Raw genomic sequence first — 22,728 nt, 5'->3', positions numbered from 1 at the left:
CCCAAGCCATCAGGTGAAATTTGGTGACACCCGAGGGCTTCGCCTTTGTTTCATCTTCCCTGGGGAGGAGATGGAAATGATTTACCTGAAGTAGGTGGAAACTGACACGTGATGTTGCCTCGAAACTGCGCTGGTGCAGTGTGTGTTTGCTTACTGACTGACCGAGCCAGGTAAGGTCTATTGTTCTGTCTGTGTAAACTCCCTAAGGCATCTAGAAGGTGTTCCTGCTTCTGGGTGGGGGCAGGGGGATTGTGAAGAAGCTAGGTATGGCTTAGCCATTCAGAGAGACTCGGGCGAGTGATTACCAGAGGTTCTGGAAGTCTGTGGCGCCTGGTGGAACGTTGCGCCTCACCTCGCAGGCAACATTGCCGATACTTTGCTCCAAACCGGAGAGAGCAAAGGGTTATTCAACGCTGACCCACTGAAGAATTGTAGCATCCTAGAGCAGCCCGGGTGGGAAGGGACCTCAAAAGATCGTCTGGTCCAACCTTTATCTAGCACCCTGTCCAATGGCATCTTGAAAAGCTCCAGCGATGGGGACTCTACCATGTCCCTGGGGAGGCTGTTCCAGTGGATGATTGGTCTCACTGGAAAAGAGGAGAGAGAGGGGAAAAAACAAAAAAAAAAGAAAAAAGAGTCTGTCTTGTATCACCGTGAAACCCCTCTCCCGGTGCAAGTTGTCTGGGCAAGGCAGCTAGGCACGGGACTCACCGCGGGCCAAAGCTGAGCAACTCAGCGACGCTGGTGGCGCCCCTGTGAAAACGCATTTAAGGAAGGGCAAAACGCTGTCCGGGGCAGGTAGTTCCCTGCTGCCCGCGGATCCGGCTGGTGGATATTTCCCGGAGGAACTTCTTGTCCCGGTTTTGTTAAAAACAAGACCGGCTCTCTTTTAGTGATTTTTTTTTTTTTTTTTTTTTTTTTCCTTTCAGCTAAGTTCTTCTAGGTGGCTGTACTGCTCTGAGTTTTAGCCTGCATATTTTTCCTGGGATGCTGTACTCGGTGCTGATAAGAGACCAACGGAATGCCGAAGAAGCTCGTGTTTAGATTTATTACTATGGTAGCCAAGAAAGACTGATCAGTTTTCCCACGTTCCGTTGCGAGAGGGGCGTGTTTGAGGAGGGGTGGGTGGAACAGGTGACTAGCACTGACCAACGGAAGTGTTCCATCCCATAATCGTCATACCCCCTGTGTAAGAGGGTGATCACGAGGGTCGAGCTCTCTTTGACCATGGCTGGCATCTAGAGAGGACCCTGTCTGTCTGCCTGTGATCTACAGGCCTCAGGCCCTGCATCCCTGCAACCCGGTTCCGGTTTGCTGTGAAGTCCCGCCCATGACTTCCGGGGGCCTGGCCTGCACCTGCTGGAGCCACCAGCTCCGCACACCCAGCTCCGCCGCTGCTCGAGTGACGCCAGCTCCACATCGAGCGCTTGAGATGATTGCTTTTGTAGATTTCGTATATATTCTCTATTTATTAGTAGCATTAGGAAAACCCTTTAAAACTTTCCAACTTGAAGTCTGAGTCTCTCTTCCTTTCCCCTTATCTTTTTTATCATCTTTCCCATCTAAAGGAAAGGGGTGGCGTGAAAATGAGGGGATAACAGGGAGCGTCTGCCACGGTTTATTGCCGCCTTGCCTTAAACCTTGACGCTGCTTCATCCTGTTTTCTTTCCCCCTGTCCTCTTGAGGAGGGGCAGTGAGAGAGAGCAGCTGGCTGGGCCCCTGGCAGCTGGCCAAGGTCAACCCATCACCAAGCCTAAAAGGCAGATTCCTCTGTGCAGAAGTTGAAGGGGGCTGGTGGTTTAAAGAACAACAGTGACTGGGGTAGGAACAGGACGTTTTGGGGATAAAAAAGTTGGGAAACGTCCGGAGAGCCTGTCACTTTGAGGGGGGGGGGGGGGGGGGGGGCAAATTTCATGAGAAAAAGCCTTCTTTCTGAGCAATAAGAGGTTCGTGTGAGAAAAAAGGACCCGGTCTCCGTTTTTTTCCTCGCTTGGTAATACAAGTGACAAAGAACTGGAGCCCCTGCGCGCAAAGGGATGAAAATGGACGGAGCCCGTCGGATGCTCTTTGTGCGTGCGTTGGAAACCCGGGAACAGCTACAAAGAGGTCATGGAGTAGACTGTGAGCTCGGTTAACTTAACTCGGTCTGGCTAAACTCGATTAAAACGGAGCTTTAGAGAAGGCAATGCCCTGAGGATGCGAGGGATAAAGGGACAATAAGAAAGGCTGAAGATGTAGTTCCTGACCCTTTTGTCAGGAAGGATTAGGGCTGAATGTTGATTTGACTGAAGCCCAGGTAGCCATCGGTCTTCTGTAACTGAAATTTCAGTAGCGCAGGAGACCCAAAGCTGAGAATTGGGCACCAGTGACGCTTCTGATAGCGGCCGGGTGTCACAGGAGAAGAGTCAAGAGATCACTCAGATCTGATCTGGTCTAGTAGTTAGTTTATTGAGGTCTAATCAGTAAATGTAGGTGTGCAAAATATTTAATAAGTACAGATGGATGCTATTTACGACGCTTAAAGCTAGTATGGGATACAAAGATTCTCGCGTAAGCTTACTATACGCATCTTAAATGTTGCACGCGTGCAAAAACGTGTCGCTTACCAGCCCGTCGATGCCTGGTGTCAGGTAAGGGATCTCTCAGCCTCAAGGGGAAACCTCGAGAGGCGTCCCTGCTCAAGGGGAGATCGCCGCCGCGCAGCCGGCTGCTGTGGAGGGAGAGCTCAAGGGAGCCTGATGGCCGCACGCATTTATAGCATGAAGTGGTTGACTCGTAGTCGGATGTTTCTGCCATGTTCACGCGGGTTCGGCCGCTTATCAGCCCGGTCTCCAGCCAAACGGTTTTGTTGGATTTGGTGCTGGGTTCTCGCTGATAGCCTCACACGATAGGATTAAGGTGTCCGGGCTTTGGCTTCTATGGTCACGGATCTACCTTTGAGAAGCCGGGTCTGTTGGGAGCTGATGGCTTCACCTGACCAGGTGGGGCAAGAGGGTCTTTGCCAACAAGCTGGCCAGACTGACAAGGAGGGCTTTAAACTAGACTCAGCGGGGGAAGAGGAGGGAGTTTTGAGCAACAGGGGCTGCTGACGCATTAGGAACCAACAGGGGAACACCTGCGAAACGCCGCAAAGGAATCGGGGCTTGATCCTCCAAAAAGGTGAGAGGGTCAACAGCCCAACTGAAGCGCCTCCATACCAGTGCACGCAGCACAGGTAACGAACAGGAGGAGTTGGAAGCCACTGTGCAGCTGGAAAGCTATGGCCTAATCGCTATCACTGAAACTTGGTGGGATGACTCACGCGACTGGAGCGCTGCAATCCACGGCTAGAAACTGTTCAGAAGGAAGTGGAGGCGGGGGGTGGGGGGGTGGTCGCCCTCTATGTAGAAAGAAACAGAGAGACAAGAAAAAAGGATTGATTCCACAGAGCTGGCTTGGAAAGACACGCGCTTTGTATTTGATTTTCTCCCAGGAGGCATGCAGCTTAGAGACATCTGCAGCTGAAGTGGGGCTTTCAGGGAACAATTTAGAGCAAGCCCTGTTGGTTCTGCGAAATGCTCTGAAAAGTCAAGGCCTGCCCTGCCCTGGCAAAAGCAGTCATTTGACTGGAGGGAAAAGCAGCACCAAAAGCAGCCGCGAGCACGCTTGGGGTGGACTTGCTGCGGTAATAAACAACAGTAAAGAGTACTTCTAGCTACAGCAGCCTCTTCTGAGACCTCGTTGCCCGCCCACAGGGTCGCAGCACTACACGGCCCAGATCCCTCCGCGGCCCGAGCGCACGCAAACTGCCCGAGCCCCGGTAAGCACCAGGTCGAGGGGGGCGGGGACGAGGGCAAACGACAGACGAGACGGCCAATCGAGACGCGGGATCGGCCGGCGGCGATCTGACGGCCCAATGGGAGCCGCGGAGGGCCTGGCCGAGTGGAGGAAGCGACAACGGGCGTTGTCGTGGCTGCCGAGATTATTGGGGCGCGGGCGGCCTGGCGGCGCCATTACTGTCTGCGGCAAGGCGCTTCCCCGCCAACGTCGTCTACGAGGACGAGAAGGTAGCCGCGGCTTTGCTCTGTGCGCGTTTCTTCTTCGCTTCCCCCCCCTCCCCCCCGCGCTCGCAGGCCCCCCCTGAGCCGAGGACCCGTTGCGCGCTGCCCGGGAGCGCGGCAGGGCGGGTGGCGGCATTGCTTGCGGGTGGGCGGAGGGACGGGCGACGGACGGGGCCTCTCTGGGTTGTGGCGCTCTCTACCGCACCAGCCCTAAAACATCGCGCTTCGTCGGTGTCTCGTCCTGTCCCGTCCCCCGGCTGCCGCGGCGCGTACCGGGTTGCTGGTACTGTCCGGTTCGCCTCGGTTTCCAGCCCCCCCACCCCCTCGCTCCGTGTCGTGTATGCGCGCGCGCAGAGAAGGGCCTCTGACGGTTACGCACTGGGTGGCAGCCGCAGACGTTTGCCGCGTGATATCCCTTTGGCACTGCAAGTCGAGCAAAGTTTGCTGCCGAGGGATGGGAGCGGCCCTACCTCGTGTAGGATGGTAGTCTTGAAACCTTAGGTTAAGTACACGCAGTCAGTGTCCTCGGGGATTCCCGGTGTACGTACGTGAACAGTGAAGGTCCGCGAGGAGTTAGTTCCGCGTAGGAGAAAGGCAGGTCTTGATGTGCCTCGTAATAGCATTCTAGAGATTTCGCAGCTCTGCTGTGCTAGGTTTTGGTTCTGAACCCCCAAACTGGATTATTAAAGCAAAGAAGTACAACTGTTCTTGTTTTTCTTAAAAATAAAAAACAACTAAAACCACCGATCTAGAAACGGGTCATCCTGCAGGCTGCCAAAGCTTCCCAGATCTTGTTTCTGTGGTGAAGTGGGACCACGATAACAGCGTGCTTGCAACGTTCACGGGTGCTGGTGCGCCGCAGCGTGCTAGTAACAAGAGTGAGCTGCTTAGACTGCGGGGAAAAAAAAAGTTGCGGCCGTTGCCTACGTGATGTTAACTTTCAGTTAGTATCCTGTATAATTTTGTTATTAAAATGCTGAAGGTTAACGGTTAGGGACGTCTTCTGCTTTCGAAGGTAGGGTTTCTGTGCAGCATAGAAGGCGGACTCGCGCTATGCCCTTGCAGGCTTCCTGTGATCGTGCTTTTGTTCAGTACTTGAGCTCCCTGTACCGCGGCAAACGAACGGCCGCTGATCTCGCGCTCCGCTGAATTCTTTGCCGATTCAGTTAAGCCATTTGCCTCCCGCCTCTGCGTGGACCGCATTGAATAGAAAAACTGCTTAGGAAATGATCAACCCAAATTAAACCATACTGGAGGTCGCTAATCTGAAGCACTGGCCCGTCTCGTTGCCCCTGTCATCTTGCGTGCTGAATCCCACTTCTGGAGGGGGCTCTGTAAATAGGTTGTATTTCGAGTACAGAAAGTATTAATATCGCGCGAGGAAAAAAAAAGAAAATCAACGTCTCGGCTTGCGTTTGGGGTCTCGGGTAATCTGCTTCTGTACGAGTCCAGCGGGGCCTATTGATTTGCTTAAGCTGTTACCTTTCTCTGAAGCCAGTTACGTTTTAACTGTTTGCTCTTCCTCCAGTGCCTTGCGTTCCGTGATCTTTCACCCCAAGCTGCGACGCTTTTCCTAGTCATGCCTAGGGAGCCGATTATCAGGTTATCTGAAGCTGAAGGTTCCGGTGACTCTGTAAGTACTCTGGAAGCTTTCTGTACGCTGAAGAGTACCTGTAATTAGTTCCTAATTTACTGGACTCTTCCCCAGCCCCTCTTTTCCTCTTGATAGGGCACAGGAGGCTATTCTGGGTTTTCTAGCGCTGTAATCTTTTGCCTCTGGCTCGTAATGGAATTGAGCTTTTTGACTAACAGCGGCGACGTGAAGCAATGCTCATCCCTGGGTATGTACTTCTGGTGCAAAATGCAGGGCTGTTTTGTTTTGGAGTGCGGTCTGATGCCCGTTGTCATGGTTTATAGAGTAAGAGGAGGAGGAGGAGTAGTGCTAGTTGTTCTTCTAATATGGAGAAGAGGGCTTGGGGTTTTTGGCAGGTGAGGGGCGAGGAAGGGCAAAGCTGGTTGAGAGGTGCTGGGTGCTTCACTTTTATCTATAAAAGTCGAGTTCAAAGACTCCGTAAAGCCATGCAGAAGGCAGCCTAAAGCTTATTTTGCACCAGAATTGCTGACGTTGCCTGGAGATATAAGGGGGCTTTAACCCAGAGACAAACTTGGCTTCCGTGGGCGTTTTGTAGTTGGGCGGTGTCTTGCTTGAAACAAATTGCATAGCTGCTTCCCCCCCTCCCCCATAGTGGTGTGCATTATAGGTCTTTGTAGCTTTGCCTGGCAAATGTCAGCTGCGGGCGGGCGGGGGGGCAGACAGACAGACGGACAGACAGACAGTAATTTGAAGGGCAGTGGTTGAATTGCTAGGAATTGGCACGCTGGTTTCTCTGGGGGGGTGGTCCTCTGCTCTCAGTCCTTCCCTTCCTGCCCTCTCCCCTCTTTGCGTGTGGCTTTTTATTTTATTAATTTATGGGTTTGTACTTCCTTCTCCAGCTTCCCGGGCATTTAATGACTGTTGGCAAGAAGCGTGCTGCTCGCCTGGGTCTGACCAACGGATTCCGGATGGCTGTGGATGAAGGGCCCGAGGGTGGGCAGTCTGTCTGTCACGTACGTCTACCTATTCGGGGTGGCCGTGAGTTGGCCTGTCCGCCCGGCTGAGATTTGTTTGCGCCGCAAGAGTCGCTGGGCGTGCACGAACCGCCTCTGAATGGATTTTTGTCTGTTGCCCGTCAGTCTAGCCACTGTTGATGTCTAATTTTGTGTGACGTGTGTCTGTGGAAGGTACTAAAAGCTTTGAGCAGCAGTTGCACAATAAAGTTTTAGCATGGGGATATCACCTCCGTCTTGTGCGTCTTACTGAGGGGAAAGAGTTCTGCAGGTTAAAAGGGTGTCTCCCCGGAGTGCAAGTGTGCGGAACGTTTCGGTCCGTTAACAGCGTTCTGTAGACAGATAATGATTTGCCCAGTCATTTGAAGCGTGGCGCTGGAACCGCTTGGCAGTAGTCTCCCGTGTGTGGCACGAAGCGAACTCGTAGCTTTTTGGAAGTGGTACGCAAATGTACATAAAGCCAGCGTAGGCTGCTGCTGAAACTTGAGAAGATACCGTACGTGACGCTACAGGCATGCCGTACGAGGGTGGTTTCGGCACAGGGCAATGTGTTGGAAGCATCCAACTCCTGTTGGAGCGCTTTATCAACGGCTGTGTGAGAAGGCCCCGTTGATGTCCCTTTTCTGGTGAGGAGGGATACGGCAGGAGAAAACGGTCGGTCTGAATGGCAGCTGCGGTGCTTCCATAGCAGAGTGGAATCTCTCTTTTGTCGGTTTGGGTCAGCTGTCCTGGCTCTGTCCCCTCCCAACCTCTTGCCCACCCCCAGCTCACTGGACGGTGGGGGTGGTTGGAGAGACAGCCTCTGTGCTGTGGGAGCACTGCTCAGCAGTAGCCAAAGCATCGGTGTGTTCTCAACACCCTTCTAGCTAGAGCTACAAAGCACAGCACTACGAGGGCTGCTGTGGGGAAAGTTACCTCCGTCCCAGCCAGACCCAAACCAAAAGTACATCACAGGGAGACGGCAAACTTCGTCTTTCTTTAACAGCTGTTAAAAAAGGGAGATGGGCGTGGGAAAGCAGGGCGATCCTTTGTTGCCCTTGAAGGCTATGTTACTGAGGCAGAGGCATCTGAGATGCCCACTGGAAGGCGTCTGTCATCTCTTCTGTATCCCCAAGCCATCAGGTGAAATTTGGTGACACCCGAGGGCTTCGCCTTTGTTTCATCTTCCCTGGGGAGGAGATGGAAATGATTTACCTGAAGTAGGTGGAAACTGACACGTGATGTTGCCTCGAAACTGCGCTGGTGCAGTGTGTGTTTGCTTACTGACTGACCGAGCCAGGTAAGGTCTATTGTTCTGTCTGTGTAAACTCCCTAAGGCATCTAGAAGGTGTTCCTGCTTCTGGGTGGGGGCAGGGGGATTGTGAAGAAGCTAGGTATGGCTTAGCCATTCAGAGAGACTCGGGCGAGTGATTACCAGAGGTTCTGGAAGTCTGTGGCGCCTGGTGGAACGTTGCGCCTCACCTCGCAGGCAACATTGCCGATACTTTGCTCCAAACCGGAGAGAGCAAAGGGTTATTCAACGCTGACCCACTGAAGAATTGTAGCATCCTAGAGCAGCCCGGGTGGGAAGGGACCTCAAAAGATCGTCTGGTCCAACCTTTATCTAGCACCCTGTCCAATGGCATCTTGAAAAGCTCCAGCGATGGGGACTCTACCATGTCCCTGGGGAGGCTGTTCCAGTGGATGATTGGTCTCACTGGAAAAGAGGAGAGAGAGGGGAAAAAACAAAAAAAAAAGAAAAAAGAGTCTGTCTTGTATCACCGTGAAACCCCTCTCCCGGTGCAAGTTGTCTGGGCAAGGCAGCTAGGCACGGGACTCACCGCGGGCCAAAGCTGAGCAACTCAGCGACGCTGGTGGCGCCCCTGTGAAAACGCATTTAAGGAAGGGCAAAACGCTGTCCGGGGCAGGTAGTTCCCTGCTGCCCGCGGATCCGGCTGGTGGATATTTCCCGGAGGAACTTCTTGTCCCGGTTTTGTTAAAAACAAGACCGGCTCTCTTTTAGTGATTTTTTTTTTTTTTTTTTTTTTTTTCCTTTCAGCTAAGTTCTTCTAGGTGGCTGTACTGCTCTGAGTTTTAGCCTGCATATTTTTCCTGGGATGCTGTACTCGGTGCTGATAAGAGACCAACGGAATGCCGAAGAAGCTCGTGTTTAGATTTATTACTATGGTAGCCAAGAAAGACTGATCAGTTTTCCCACGTTCCGTTGCGAGAGGGGCGTGTTTGAGGAGGGGTGGGTGGAACAGGTGACTAGCACTGACCAACGGAAGTGTTCCATCCCATAATCGTCATACCCCCTGTGTAAGAGGGTGATCACGAGGGTCGAGCTCTCTTTGACCATGGCTGGCATCTAGAGAGGACCCTGTCTGTCTGCCTGTGATCTACAGGCCTCAGGCCCTGCATCCCTGCAACCCGGTTCCGGTTTGCTGTGAAGTCCCGCCCATGACTTCCGGGGGCCTGGCCTGCACCTGCTGGAGCCACCAGCTCCGCACACCCAGCTCCGCCGCTGCTCGAGTGACGCCAGCTCCACATCGAGCGCTTGAGATGATTGCTTTTGTAGATTTCGTATATATTCTCTATTTATTAGTAGCATTAGGAAAACCCTTTAAAACTTTCCAACTTGAAGTCTGAGTCTCTCTTCCTTTCCCCTTATCTTTTTTATCATCTTTCCCATCTAAAGGAAAGGGGTGGCGTGAAAATGAGGGGATAACAGGGAGCGTCTGCCACGGTTTATTGCCGCCTTGCCTTAAACCTTGACGCTGCTTCATCCTGTTTTCTTTCCCCCTGTCCTCTTGAGGAGGGGCAGTGAGAGAGAGCAGCTGGCTGGGCCCCTGGCAGCTGGCCAAGGTCAACCCATCACCAAGCCTAAAAGGCAGATTCCTCTGTGCAGAAGTTGAAGGGGGCTGGTGGTTTAAAGAACAACAGTGACTGGGGTAGGAACAGGACGTTTTGGGGATAAAAAAGTTGGGAAACGTCCGGAGAGCCTGTCACTTTGAGGGGGGGGGGGGGGGGGGGCAAATTTCATGAGAAAAAGCCTTCTTTCTGAGCAATAAGAGGTTCGTGTGAGAAAAAAGGACCCGGTCTCCGTTTTTTTCCTCGCTTGGTAATACAAGTGACAAAGAACTGGAGCCCCTGCGCGCAAAGGGATGAAAATGGACGGAGCCCGTCGGATGCTCTTTGTGCGTGCGTTGGAAACCCGGGAACAGCTACAAAGAGGTCATGGAGTAGACTGTGAGCTCGGTTAACTTAACTCGGTCTGGCTAAACTCGATTAAAACGGAGCTTTAGAGAAGGCAATGCCCTGAGGATGCGAGGGATAAAGGGACAATAAGAAAGGCTGAAGATGTAGTTCCTGACCCTTTTGTCAGGAAGGATTAGGGCTGAATGTTGATTTGACTGAAGCCCAGGTAGCCATCGGTCTTCTGTAACTGAAATTTCAGTAGCGCAGGAGACCCAAAGCTGAGAATTGGGCACCAGTGACGCTTCTGATAGCGGCCGGGTGTCACAGGAGAAGAGTCAAGAGATCACTCAGATCTGATCTGGTCTAGTAGTTAGTTTATTGAGGTCTAATCAGTAAATGTAGGTGTGCAAAATATTTAATAAGTACAGATGGATGCTATTTACGACGCTTAAAGCTAGTATGGGATACAAAGATTCTCGCGTAAGCTTACTATACGCATCTTAAATGTTGCACGCGTGCAAAAACGTGTCGCTTACCAGCCCGTCGATGCCTGGTGTCAGGTAAGGGATCTCTCAGCCTCAAGGGGAAACCTCGAGAGGCGTCCCTGCTCAAGGGGAGATCGCCGCCGCGCAGCCGGCTGCTGTGGAGGGAGAGCTCAAGGGAGCCTGATGGCCGCACGCATTTATAGCATGAAGTGGTTGACTCGTAGTCGGATGTTTCTGCCACGTTCACGCGGGTTCGGCCGCTTATCAGCCCGGTCTCCAGCCAAACGGTTTTGTTGGATTTGGTGCTGGGTTCTCGCTGATAGCCTCACACGATAGGATTAAGGTGTCCGGGCTTTGGCTTCTATGGTCACGGATCTACCTTTGAGAAGCCGGGTCTGTTGGGAGCTGATGGCTTCACCTGACCAGGTGGGGCAAGAGGGTCTTTGCCAACAAGCTGGCCAGACTGACAAGGAGGGCTTTAAACTAGACTCAGCGGGGGAAGAGGAGGGAGTTTTGAGCAACAGGGGCTGCTGACGCATTAGGAACCAACAGGGGAACACCTGCGAAACGCCGCAAAGGAATCGGGGCTTGATCCTCCAAAAAGGTGAGAGGGTCAACAGCCCAACTGAAGCGCCTCCATACCAGTGCACGCAGCACAGGTAACGAACAGGAGGAGTTGGAAGCCACTGTGCAGCTGGAAAGCTATGGCCTAATCGCTATCACTGAAACTTGGTGGGATGACTCACGCGACTGGAGCGCTGCAATCCACGGCTAGAAACTGTTCAGAAGGAAGTGGAGGCGGGGGGTGGGGGGGTGGTCGCCCTCTATGTAGAAAGAAACAGAGAGACAAGAAAAAAGGATTGATTCCACAGAGCTGGCTTGGAAAGACACGCGCTTTGTATTTGATTTTCTCCCAGGAGGCATGCAGCTTAGAGACATCTGCAGCTGAAGTGGGGCTTTCAGGGAACAATTTAGAGCAAGCCCTGTTGGTTCTGCGAAATGCTCTGAAAAGTCAAGGCCTGCCCTGCCCTGGCAAAAGCAGTCATTTGACTGGAGGGAAAAGCAGCACCAAAAGCAGCCGCGAGCACGCTTGGGGTGGACTTGCTGCGGTAATAAACAACAGTAAAGAGTACTTCTAGCTACAGCAGCCTCTTCTGAGACCTCGTTGCCCGCCCACAGGGTCGCAGCACTACACGGCCCAGATCCCTCCGCGGCCCGAGCGCACGCAAACTGCCCGAGCCCCGGTAAGCACCAGGTCGAGGGGGGCGGGGACGAGGGCAAACGACAGACGAGACGGCCAATCGAGACGCGGGATCGGCCGGCGGCGATCTGACGGCCCAATGGGAGCCGCGGAGGGCCTGGCCGAGTGGAGGAAGCGACAACGGGCGTTGTCGTGGCTGCCGAGATTATTGGGGCGCGGGCGGCCTGGCGGCGCCATTACTGTCTGCGGCAAGGCGCTTCCCCGCCAACGTCGTCTACGAGGACGAGAAGGTAGCCGCGGCTTTGCTCTGTGCGCGTTTCTTCTTCGCTTCCCCCCCCTCCCCCCCGCGCTCGCAGGCCCCCCCTGAGCCGAGGACCCGTTGCGCGCTGCCCGGGAGCGCGGCAGGGCGGGTGGCGGCATTGCTTGCGGGTGGGCGGAGGGACGGGCGACGGACGGGGCCTCTCTGGGTTGTGGCGCTCTCTACCGCACCAGCCCTAAAACATCGCGCTTCGTCGGTGTCTCGTCCTGTCCCGTCCCCCGGCTGCCGCGGCGCGTACCGGGTTGCTGGTACTGTCCGGTTCGCCTCGGTTTCCAGCCCCCCCACCCCCTCGCTCCGTGTCGTGTATGCGCGCGCGCAGAGAAGGGCCTCTGACGGTTACGCACTGGGTGGCAGCCGCAGACGTTTGCCGCGTGATATCCCTTTGGCACTGCAAGTCGAGCAAAGTTTGCTGCCGAGGGATGGGAGCGGCCCTACCTCGTGTAGGATGGTAGTCTTGAAACCTTAGGTTAAGTACACGCAGTCAGTGTCCTCGGGGATTCCCGGTGTACGTACGTGAACAGTGAAGGTCCGCGAGGAGTTAGTTCCGCGTAGGAGAAAGGCAGGTCTTGATGTGCCTCGTAATAGCATTCTAGAGATTTCGCAGCTCTGCTGTGCTAGGTTTTGGTTCTGAACCCCCAAACTGGATTATTAAAGCAAAGAAGTACAACTGTTCTTGTTTTTCTTAAAAATAAAAAACAACTAAAACCACCGATCTAGAAACGGGTCATCCTGCAGGCTGCCAAAGCTTCCCAGATCTTGTTTCTGTGGTGAAGTGGGACCACGATAACAGCGTGCTTGCAACGTTCACGGGTGCTGGTGCGCCGCAGCGTGCTAGTAACAAGAGTGAGCTGCTTAGACTGCGGGGAAAAAAAAAGTTGCGGCCGTTGCCTACGTGATGTTAACTTTCAGTTAGTATCCTGTATAATTTTGTTATTAAAATGCTGAAGGTTAACGGTTAGGGACGTCTTCTGCTTTCGAAGGTAGGGTTTCTGTGCAGCATAGAAGGCGGACTCGCGCTATGCCCTTGCAGGCTTCCTGTGATCGTGCTTTTGTTCAGTACTTGAGCTCCCTGTACCGCGGCAAACGAACGGCCGCTGATCTCGCGCTCCGCTGAATTCTTTGCCGATTCAGTTAAGCCATTTGCCTCCCGCCTCTGCGTGGACCGCATTGAATAGAAAAACTGCTTAGGAAATGATCAACCCAAATTAAACCATACTGGAGGTCGCTAATCTGAAGCACTGGCCCGTCTCGTTGCCCCTGTCATCTTGCGTGCTGAATCCCACTTCTGGAGGGGGCTCTGTAAATAGGTTGTATTTCGAGTACAGAAAGTATTAATATCGCGCGAGGAAAAAAAAAGAAAATCAACGTCTCGGCTTGCGTTTGGGGTCTCGGGTAATCTGCTTCTGTACGAGTCCAGCGGGGCCTATTGATTTGCTTAAGCTGTTACCTTTCTCTGAAGCCAGTTACGTTTTAACTGTTTGCTCTTCCTCCAGTGCCTTGCGTTCCGTGATCTTTCACCCCAAGCTGCGACGCTTTTCCTAGTCATGCCTAGGGAGCCGATTATCAGGTTATCTGAAGCTGAAGGTTCCGGTGACTCTGTAAGTACTCTGGAAGCTTTCTGTACGCTGAAGAGTACCTGTAATTAGTTCCTAATTTACTGGACTCTTCCCCAGCCCCTCTTTTCCTCTTGATAGGGCACAGGAGGCTATTCTGGGTTTTCTAGCGCTGTAATCTTTTGCCTCTGGCTCGTAATGGAATTGAGCTTTTTGACTAACAGCGGCGACGTGAAGCAATGCTCATCCCTGGGTATGTACTTCTGGTGCAAAATGCAGGGCTGTTTTGTTTTGGAGTGCGGTCTGATGCCCGTTGTCATGGTTTATAGAGTAAGAGGAGGAGGAGGAGTAGTGCTAGTTGTTCTTCTAATATGGAGAAGAGGGCTTGGGGTTTTTGGCAGGTGAGGGGCGAGGAAGGGCAAAGCTGGTTGAGAGGTGCTGGGTGCTTCACTTTTATCTATAAAAGTCGAGTTCAAAGACTCCGTAAAGCCATGCAGAAGGCAGCCTAAAGCTTATTTTGCACCAGAATTGCTGACGTTGCCTGGAGATATAAGGGGGCTTTAACCCAGAGACAAACTTGGCTTCCGTGGGCGTTTTGTAGTTGGGCGGTGTCTTGCTTGAAACAAATTGCATAGCTGCTTCCCCCCCTCCCCCATAGTGGTGTGCATTATAGGTCTTTGTAGCTTTGCCTGGCAAATGTCAGCTGCGGGCGGGCGGGCGGGCGGGGGGGCAGACAGACAGACGGACAGACAGACAGTAATTTGAAGGGCAGTGGTTGAATTGCTAGGAATTGGCACGCTGGTTTCTCTGGGGGGGTGGTCCTCTGCTCTCAGTCCTTCCCTTCCTGCCCTCTCCCCTCTTTGCGTGTGGCTTTTTATTTTATTAATTTATGGGTTTGTACTTCCTTCTCCAGCTTCCCGGGCATTTAATGACTGTTGGCAAGAAGCGTGCTGCTCGCCTGGGTCTGACCAACGGATTCCGGATGGCTGTGGATGAAGGGCCCGAGGGTGGGCAGTCTGTCTGTCACGTACGTCTACCTATTCGGGGTGGCCGTGAGTTGGCCTGTCCGCCCGGCTGAGATTTGTTTGCGCCGCAAGAGTCGCTGGGCGTGCACGAACCGCCTCTGAATGGATTTTTGTCTGTTGCCCGTCAGTCTAGCCACTGTTGATGTCTAATTTTGTGTGACGTGTGTCTGTGGAAGGTACTAAAAGCTTTGAGCAGCAGTTGCACAATAAAGTTTTAGCATGGGGATATCACCTCCGTCTTGTGCGTCTTACTGAGGGGAAAGAGTTCTGCAGGTTAAAAGGGTGTCTCCCCGGAGTGCAAGTGTGCGGAACGTTTCGGTCCGTTAACAGCGTTCTGTAGACAGATAATGATTTGCCCAGTCATTTGAAGCGTGGCGCTGGAACCGCTTGGCAGTAGTCTCCCGTGTGTGGCACGAAGCGAACTCGTAGCTTTTTGGAAGTGGTACGCAAATGTACATAAAGCCAGCGTAGGCTGCTGCTGAAACTTGAGAAGATACCGTACGTGACGCTACAGGCATGCCGTACGAGGGTGGTTTCGGCACAGGGCAATGTGTTGGAAGCATCCAACTCCTGTTGGAGCGCTTTATCAACGGCTGTGTGAGAAGGCCCCGTTGATGTCCCTTTTCTGGTGAGGAGGGATACGGCAGGAGAAAACGGTCGGTCTGAATGGCAGCTGCGGTGCTTCCATAGCAGAGTGGAATCTCTCTTTTGTCGGTTTGGGTCAGCTGTCCTGGCTCTGTCCCCTCCCAACCTCTTGCCCACCCCCAGCTCACTGGACGGTGGGGGTGGTTGGAGAGACAGCCTCTGTGCTGTGGGAGCACTGCTCAGCAGTAGCCAAAGCATCGGTGTGTTCTCAACACCCTTCTAGCTAGAGCTACAAAGCACAGCACTACGAGGGCTGCTGTGGGGAAAGTTACCTCCGTCCCAGCCAGACCCAAACCAAAAGTACATCACAGGGAGACGGCAAACTTCGTCTTTCTTTAACAGCTGTTAAAAAAGGGAGATGGGCGTGGGAAAGCAGGGCGATCCTTTGTTGCCCTTGAAGGCTATGTTACTGAGGCAGAGGCATCTGAGATGCCCACTGGAAGGCGTCTGTCATCTCTTCTGTATCCCCAAGCCATCAGGTGAAATTTGGTGACACCCGAGGGCTTCGCCTTTGTTTCATCTTCCCTGGGGAGGAGATGGAAATGATTTACCTGAAGTAGGTGGAAACTGACACGTGATGTTGCCTCGAAACTGCGCTGGTGCAGTGTGTGTTTGCTTACTGACTGACCGAGCCAGGTAAGGTCTATTGTTCTGTCTGTGTAAACTCCCTAAGGCATCTAGAAGGTGTTCCTGCTTCTGGGTGGGGGCAGGGGGATTGTGAAGAAGCTAGGTATGGCTTAGCCATTCAGAGAGACTCGGGCGAGTGATTACCAGAGGTTCTGGAAGTCTGTGGCGCCTGGTGGAACGTTGCGCCTCACCTCGCAGGCAACATTGCCGATACTTTGCTCCAAACCGGAGAGAGCAAAGGGTTATTCAACGCTGACCCACTGAAGAATTGTAGCATCCTAGAGCAGCCCGGGTGGGAAGGGACCTCAAAAGATCGTCTGGTCCAACCTTTATCTAGCACCCTGTCCAATGGCATCTTGAAAAGCTCCAGCGATGGGGACTCTACCATGTCCCTGGGGAGGCTGTTCCAGTGGATGATTGGTCTCACTGGAAAAGAGGAGAGAGAGGGGAAAAAACAAAAAAAAAAGAAAAAAGAGTCTGTCTTGTATCACCGTGAAACCCCTCTCCCGGTGCAAGTTGTCTGGGCAAGGCAGCTAGGCACGGGACTCACCGCGGGCCAAAGCTGAGCAACTCAGCGACGCTGGTGGCGCCCCTGTGAAAACGCATTTAAGGAAGGGCAAAACGCTGTCCGGGGCAGGTAGTTCCCTGCTGCCCGCGGATCCGGCTGGTGGATATTTCCCGGAGGAACTTCTTGTCCCGGTTTTGTTAAAAACAAGACCGGCTCTCTTTTAGTGATTTTTTTTTTTTTTTTTTTTTTTTTCCTTTCAGCTAAGTTCTTCTAGGTGGCTGTACTGCTCTGAGTTTTAGCCTGCATATTTTTCCTGGGATGCTGTACTCGGTGCTGATAAGAGACCAACGGAATGCCGAAGAAGCTCGTGTTTAGATTTATTACTATGGTAGCCAAGAAAGACTGATCAGTTTTCCCACGTTCCGTTGCGAGAGGGGCGTGTTTGAGGAGGGGTGGGTGGAACAGGTGACTAGCACTGACCAACGGAAGTGTTCCATCCCATAATCGTCATACCCCCTGTGTAAGAGGGTGATCACGAGGGTCGAGCTCTCTTTGACCATGGCTGGCATCTAGAGAGGACCCTGTCTGTCTGCCTGTGATCTACAGGCCTCAGGCCCTGCATCCCTGCAACCCGGTTCCGGTTTGCTGTGAAGTCCCGCCCATGACTTCCGGGGGCCTGGCCTGCACCTGCTGGAGCCACCAGCTCCGCACACCCAGCTCCGCCGCTGCTCGAGTGACGCCAGCTCCACATCGAGCGCTTGAGATGATTGCTTTTGTAGATTTGATTTCGTATATATTCTCTATTTATTAGTAGCATTAGGAAAACCCTTTAAAACTTTCCAACTTGAAGTCTGAGTCTCTCTTCCTTTCCCCTTATCTTTTTTATCATCTTTCCCATCTAAAGGAAAGGGGTGGCGTGAAAATGAGGGGATAACAGGGAGCGTCTGCCACGGTTTATTGCCGCCTTGCCTTAAACCTTGACGCTGCTTCATCCTGTTTTCTTTCCCCCTGTCCTCTTGAGGAGGGGCAGTGAGAGAGAGCAGCTGGCTGGGCCCCTGGCAGCTGGCCAAGGTCAACCCATCACCAAGCCTAAAAGGCAGATTCCTCTGTGCAGAAGTTGAAGGGGGCTGGTGGTTTAAAGAACAACAGTGACTGGGGTAGGAACAGGACGTTTTGGGGATAAAAAAGTTGGGAAACGTCCGGAGAGCCTGTCACTTTGAGGGGGGGGGGGGGGCAAATTTCATGAGAAAAAGCCTTCTTTCTGAGCAATAAGAGGTTCGTGTGAGAAAAAAGGACCCGGTCTCCGTTTTTTTCCTCGCTTGGTAATACAAGTGACAAAGAACTGGAGCCCCTGCGCGCAAAGGGATGAAAATGGACGGAGCCCGTCGGATGCTCTTTGTGCGTGCGTTGGAAACCCGGGAACAGCTACAAAGAGGTCATGGAGTAGACTGTGAGCTCGGTTAACTTAACTCGGTCTGGCTAAACTCGATTAAAACGGAGCTTTAGAGAAGGCAATGCCCTGAGGATGCGAGGGATAAAGGGACAATAAGAAAGGCTGAAGATGTAGTTCCTGACCCTTTTGTCAGGAAGGATTAGGGCTGAATGTTGATTTGACTGAAGCCCAGGTAGCCATCGGTCTTCTGTAACTGAAATTTCAGTAGCGCAGGAGACCCAAAGCTGAGAATTGGGCACCAGTGACGCTTCTGATAGCGGCCGGGTGTCACAGGAGAAGAGTCAAGAGATCACTCAGATCTGATCTGGTCTAGTAGTTAGTTTATTGAGGTCTAATCAGTAAATGTAGGTGTGCAAAATATTTAATAAGTACAGATGGATGCTATTTACGACGCTTAAAGCTAGTATGGGATACAAAGATTCTCGCGTAAGCTTACTATACGCATCTTAAATGTTGCACGCGTGCAAAAACGTGTCGCTTACCAGCCCGTCGATGCCTGGTGTCAGGTAAGGGATCTCTCAGCCTCAAGGGGAAACCTCGAGAGGCGTCCCTGCTCAAGGGGAGATCGCCGCCGCGCAGCCGGCTGCTGTGGAGGGAGAGCTCAAGGGAGCCTGATGGCCGCACGCATTTATAGCATGAAGTGGTTGACTCGTAGTCGGATGTTTCTGCCACGTTCACGCGGGTTCGGCCGCTTATCAGCCCGGTCTCCAGCCAAACGGTTTTGTTGGATTTGGTGCTGGGTTCTCGCTGATAGCCTCACACGATAGGATTAAGGTGTCCGGGCTTTGGCTTCTATGGTCACGGATCTACCTTTGAGAAGCCGGGTCTGTTGGGAGCTGATGGCTTCACCTGACCAGGTGGGGCAAGAGGGTCTTTGCCAACAAGCTGGCCAGACTGACAAGGAGGGCTTTAAACTAGACTCAGCGGGGGAAGAGGAGGGAGTTTTGAGCAACAGGGGCTGCTGACGCATTAGGAACCAACAGGGGAACACCTGCGAAACGCCGCAAAGGAATCGGGGCTTGATCCTCCAAAAAGGTGAGAGGGTCAACAGCCCAACTGAAGCGCCTCCATACCAGTGCACGCAGCACAGGTAACGAACAGGAGGAGTTGGAAGCCACTGTGCAGCTGGAAAGCTATGGCCTAATCGCTATCACTGAAACTTGGTGGGATGACTCACGCGACTGGAGCGCTGCAATCCACGGCTAGAAACTGTTCAGAAGGAAGTGGAGGCGGGGGGTGGGGGGGTGGTCGCCCTCTATGTAGAAAGAAACAGAGAGACAAGAAAAAAGGATTGATTCCACAGAGCTGGCTTGGAAAGACACGCGCTTTGTATTTGATTTTCTCCCAGGAGGCATGCAGCTTAGAGACATCTGCAGCTGAAGTGGGGCTTTCAGGGAACAATTTAGAGCAAGCCCTGTTGGTTCTGCGAAATGCTCTGAAAAGTCAAGGCCTGCCCTGCCCTGGCAAAAGCAGTCATTTGACTGGAGGGAAAAGCAGCACCAAAAGCAGCCGCGAGCACGCTTGGGGTGGACTTGCTGCGGTAATAAACAACAGTAAAGAGTACTTCTAGCTACAGCAGCCTCTTCTGAGACCTCGTTGCCCGCCCACAGGGTCGCAGCACTACACGGCCCAGATCCCTCCGCGGCCCGAGCGCACGCAAACTGCCCGAGCCCCGGTAAGCACCAGGTCGAGGGGGGCGGGGACGAGGGCAAACGACAGACGAGACGGCCAATCGAGACGCGGGATCGGCCGGCGGCGATCTGACGGCCCAATGGGAGCCGCGGAGGGCCTGGCCGAGTGGAGGAAGCGACAACGGGCGTTGTCGTGGCTGCCGAGATTATTGGGGCGCGGGCGGCCTGGCGGCGCCATTACTGTCTGCGGCAAGGCGCTTCCCCGCCAACGTCGTCTACGAGGACGAGAAGGTAGCCGCGGCTTTGCTCTGTGCGCGTTTCTTCTTCGCTTCCCCCCCCTCCCCCCCGCGCTCGCAGGCCCCCCCTGAGCCGAGGACCCGTTGCGCGCTGCCCGGGAGCGCGGCAGGGCGGGTGGCGGCATTGCTTGCGGGTGGGCGGAGGGACGGGCGACGGACGGGGCCTCTCTGGGTTGTGGCGCTCTCTACCGCACCAGCCCTAAAACATCGCGCTTCGTCGGTGTCTCGTCCTGTCCCGTCCCCCGGCTGCCGCGGCGCGTACCGGGTTGCTGGTACTGTCCGGTTCGCCTCGGTTTCCAGCCCCCCCACCCCCTCGCTCCGTGTCGTGTATGCGCGCGCGCAGAGAAGGGCCTCTGACGGTTACGCACTGGGTGGCAGCCGCAGACGTTTGCCGCGTGATATCCCTTTGGCACTGCAAGTCGAGCAAAGTTTGCTGCCGAGGGATGGGAGCGGCCCTACCTCGTGTAGGATGGTAGTCTTGAAACCTTAGGTTAAGTACACGCAGTCAGTGTCCTCGGGGATTCCCGGTGTACGTACGTGAACAGTGAAGGTCCGCGAGGAGTTAGTTCCGCGTAGGAGAAAGGCAGGTCTTGATGTGCCTCGTAATAGCATTCTAGAGATTTCGCAGCTCTGCTGTGCTAGGTTTTGGTTCTGAACCCCCAAACTGGATTATTAAAGCAAAGAAGTACAACTGTTCTTGTTTTTCTTAAAAATAAAAAACAACTAAAACCACCGATCTAGAAACGGGTCATCCTGCAGGCTGCCAAAGCTTCCCAGATCTTGTTTCTGTGGTGAAGTGGGACCACGATAACAGCGTGCTTGCAACGTTCACGGGTGCTGGTGCGCCGCAGCGTGCTAGTAACAAGAGTGAGCTGCTTAGACTGCGGGGAAAAAAAAAGTTGCGGCCGTTGCCTACGTGATGTTAACTTTCAGTTAGTATCCTGTATAATTTTGTTATTAAAATGCTGAAGGTTAACGGTTAGGGACGTCTTCTGCTTTCGAAGGTAGGGTTTCTGTGCAGCATAGAAGGCGGACTCGCGCTATGCCCTTGCAGGCTTCCTGTGATCGTGCTTTTGTTCAGTACTTGAGCTCCCTGTACCGCGGCAAACGAACGGCCGCTGATCTCGCGCTCCGCTGAATTCTTTGCCGATTCAGTTAAGCCATTTGCCTCCCGCCTCTGCGTGGACCGCATTGAATAGAAAAACTGCTTAGGAAATGATCAACCCAAATTAAACCATACTGGAGGTCGCTAATCTGAAGCACTGGCCCGTCTCGTTGCCCCTGTCATCTTGCGTGCTGAATCCCACTTCTGGAGGGGGCTCTGTAAATAGGTTGTATTTCGAGTACAGAAAGTATTAATATCGCGCGAGGAAAAAAAAAGAAAATCAACGTCTCGGCTTGCGTTTGGGGTCTCGGGTAATCTGCTTCTGTACGAGTCCAGCGGGGCCTATTGATTTGCTTAAGCTGTTACCTTTCTCTGAAGCCAGTTACGTTTTAACTGTTTGCTCTTCCTCCAGTGCCTTGCGTTCCGTGATCTTTCACCCCAAGCTGCGACGCTTTTCCTAGTCATGCCTAGGGAGCCGATTATCAGGTTATCTGAAGCTGAAGGTTCCGGTGACTCTGTAAGTACTCTGGAAGCTTTCTGTACGCTGAAGAGTACCTGTAATTAGTTCCTAATTTACTGGACTCTTCCCCAGCCCCTCTTTTCCTCTTGATAGGGCACAGGAGGCTATTCTGGGTTTTCTAGCGCTGTAATCTTTTGCCTCTGGCTCGTAATGGAATTGAGCTTTTTGACTAACAGCGGCGACGTGAAGCAATGCTCATCCCTGGGTATGTACTTCTGGTGCAAAATGCAGGGCTGTTTTGTTTTGGAGTGCGGTCTGATGCCCGTTGTCATGGTTTATAGAGTAAGAGGAGGAGGAGGAGTAGTGCTAGTTGTTCTTCTAATATGGAGAAGAGGGCTTGGGGTTTTTGGCAGGTGAGGGGCGAGGAAGGGCAAAGCTGGTTGAGAGGTGCTGGGTGCTTCACTTTTATCTATAAAAGTCGAGTTCAAAGACTCCGTAAAGCCATGCAGAAGGCAGCCTAAAGCTTATTTTGCACCAGAATTGCTGACGTTGCCTGGAGATATAAGGGGGCTTTAACCCAGAGACAAACTTGGCTTCCGTGGGCGTTTTGTAGTTGGGCGGTGTCTTGCTTGAAACAAATTGCATAGCTGCTTCCCCCCCTCCCCCATAGTGGTGTGCATTATAGGTCTTTGTAGCTTTGCCTGGCAAATGTCAGCTGCGGGCGGGCGGGCGGGCGGGGGGGCAGACAGACAGACGGACAGACAGACAGTAATTTGAAGGGCAGTGGTTGAATTGCTAGGAATTGGCACGCTGGTTTCTCTGGGGGGGTGGTCCTCTGCTCTCAGTCCTTCCCTTCCTGCCCTCTCCCCTCTTTGCGTGTGGCTTTTTATTTTATTAATTTATGGGTTTGTACTTCCTTCTCCAGCTTCCCGGGCATTTAATGACTGTTGGCAAGAAGCGTGCTGCTCGCCTGGGTCTGACCAACGGATTCCGGATGGCTGTGGATGAAGGGCCCGAGGGTGGGCAGTCTGTCTGTCACGTACGTCTACCTATTCGGGGTGGCCGTGAGTTGGCCTGTCCGCCCGGCTGAGATTTGTTTGCGCCGCAAGAGTCGCTGGGCGTGCACGAACCGCCTCTGAATGGATTTTTGTCTGTTGCCCGTCAGTCTAGCCACTGTTGATGTCTAATTTTGTGTGACGTGTGTCTGTGGAAGGTACTAAAAGCTTTGAGCAGCAGTTGCACAATAAAGTTTTAGCATGGGGATATCACCTCCGTCTTGTGCGTCTTACTGAGGGGAAAGAGTTCTGCAGGTTAAAAGGGTGTCTCCCCGGAGTGCAAGTGTGCGGAACGTTTCGGTCCGTTAACAGCGTTCTGTAGACAGATAATGATTTGCCCAGTCATTTGAAGCGTGGCGCTGGAACCGCTTGGCAGTAGTCTCCCGTGTGTGGCACGAAGCGAACTCGTAGCTTTTTGGAAGTGGTACGCAAATGTACATAAAGCCAGCGTAGGCTGCTGCTGAAACTTGAGAAGATACCGTACGTGACGCTACAGGCATGCCGTACGAGGGTGGTTTCGGCACAGGGCAATGTGTTGGAA

The 22,728-nt window shown here is 53.1% G+C and overlaps 3 pseudogenes; all 3 read left to right on the top strand.

Annotated features, from left to right (window-relative positions):
• Positions 1 to 3,816: 3,816 nt before the first annotated feature.
• On the top strand, positions 3,817 to 6,876 carry LOC136114512 (adenosine 5'-monophosphoramidase HINT1-like; annotated as a pseudogene).
• A 4,694-nt stretch (positions 6,877 to 11,570) lies between these two features.
• On the top strand, positions 11,571 to 14,638 carry LOC136114508 (adenosine 5'-monophosphoramidase HINT1-like; annotated as a pseudogene).
• A 4,694-nt stretch (positions 14,639 to 19,332) lies between these two features.
• On the top strand, positions 19,333 to 22,400 carry LOC136114507 (adenosine 5'-monophosphoramidase HINT1-like; annotated as a pseudogene).
• The last annotated feature ends 328 nt before the right edge of the window (positions 22,401 to 22,728 follow it).

This window comes from Patagioenas fasciata, chromosome W (genome assembly GCF_037038585.1).
Source record: "Patagioenas fasciata isolate bPatFas1 chromosome W, bPatFas1.hap1, whole genome shotgun sequence".
Lineage (NCBI taxonomy): Eukaryota > Metazoa > Chordata > Aves > Columbiformes > Columbidae > Patagioenas > Patagioenas fasciata.
The sequence above is the reverse complement of the archived record's forward strand: the minus strand, read 5'-3'. Positions and strand labels throughout refer to the sequence as shown.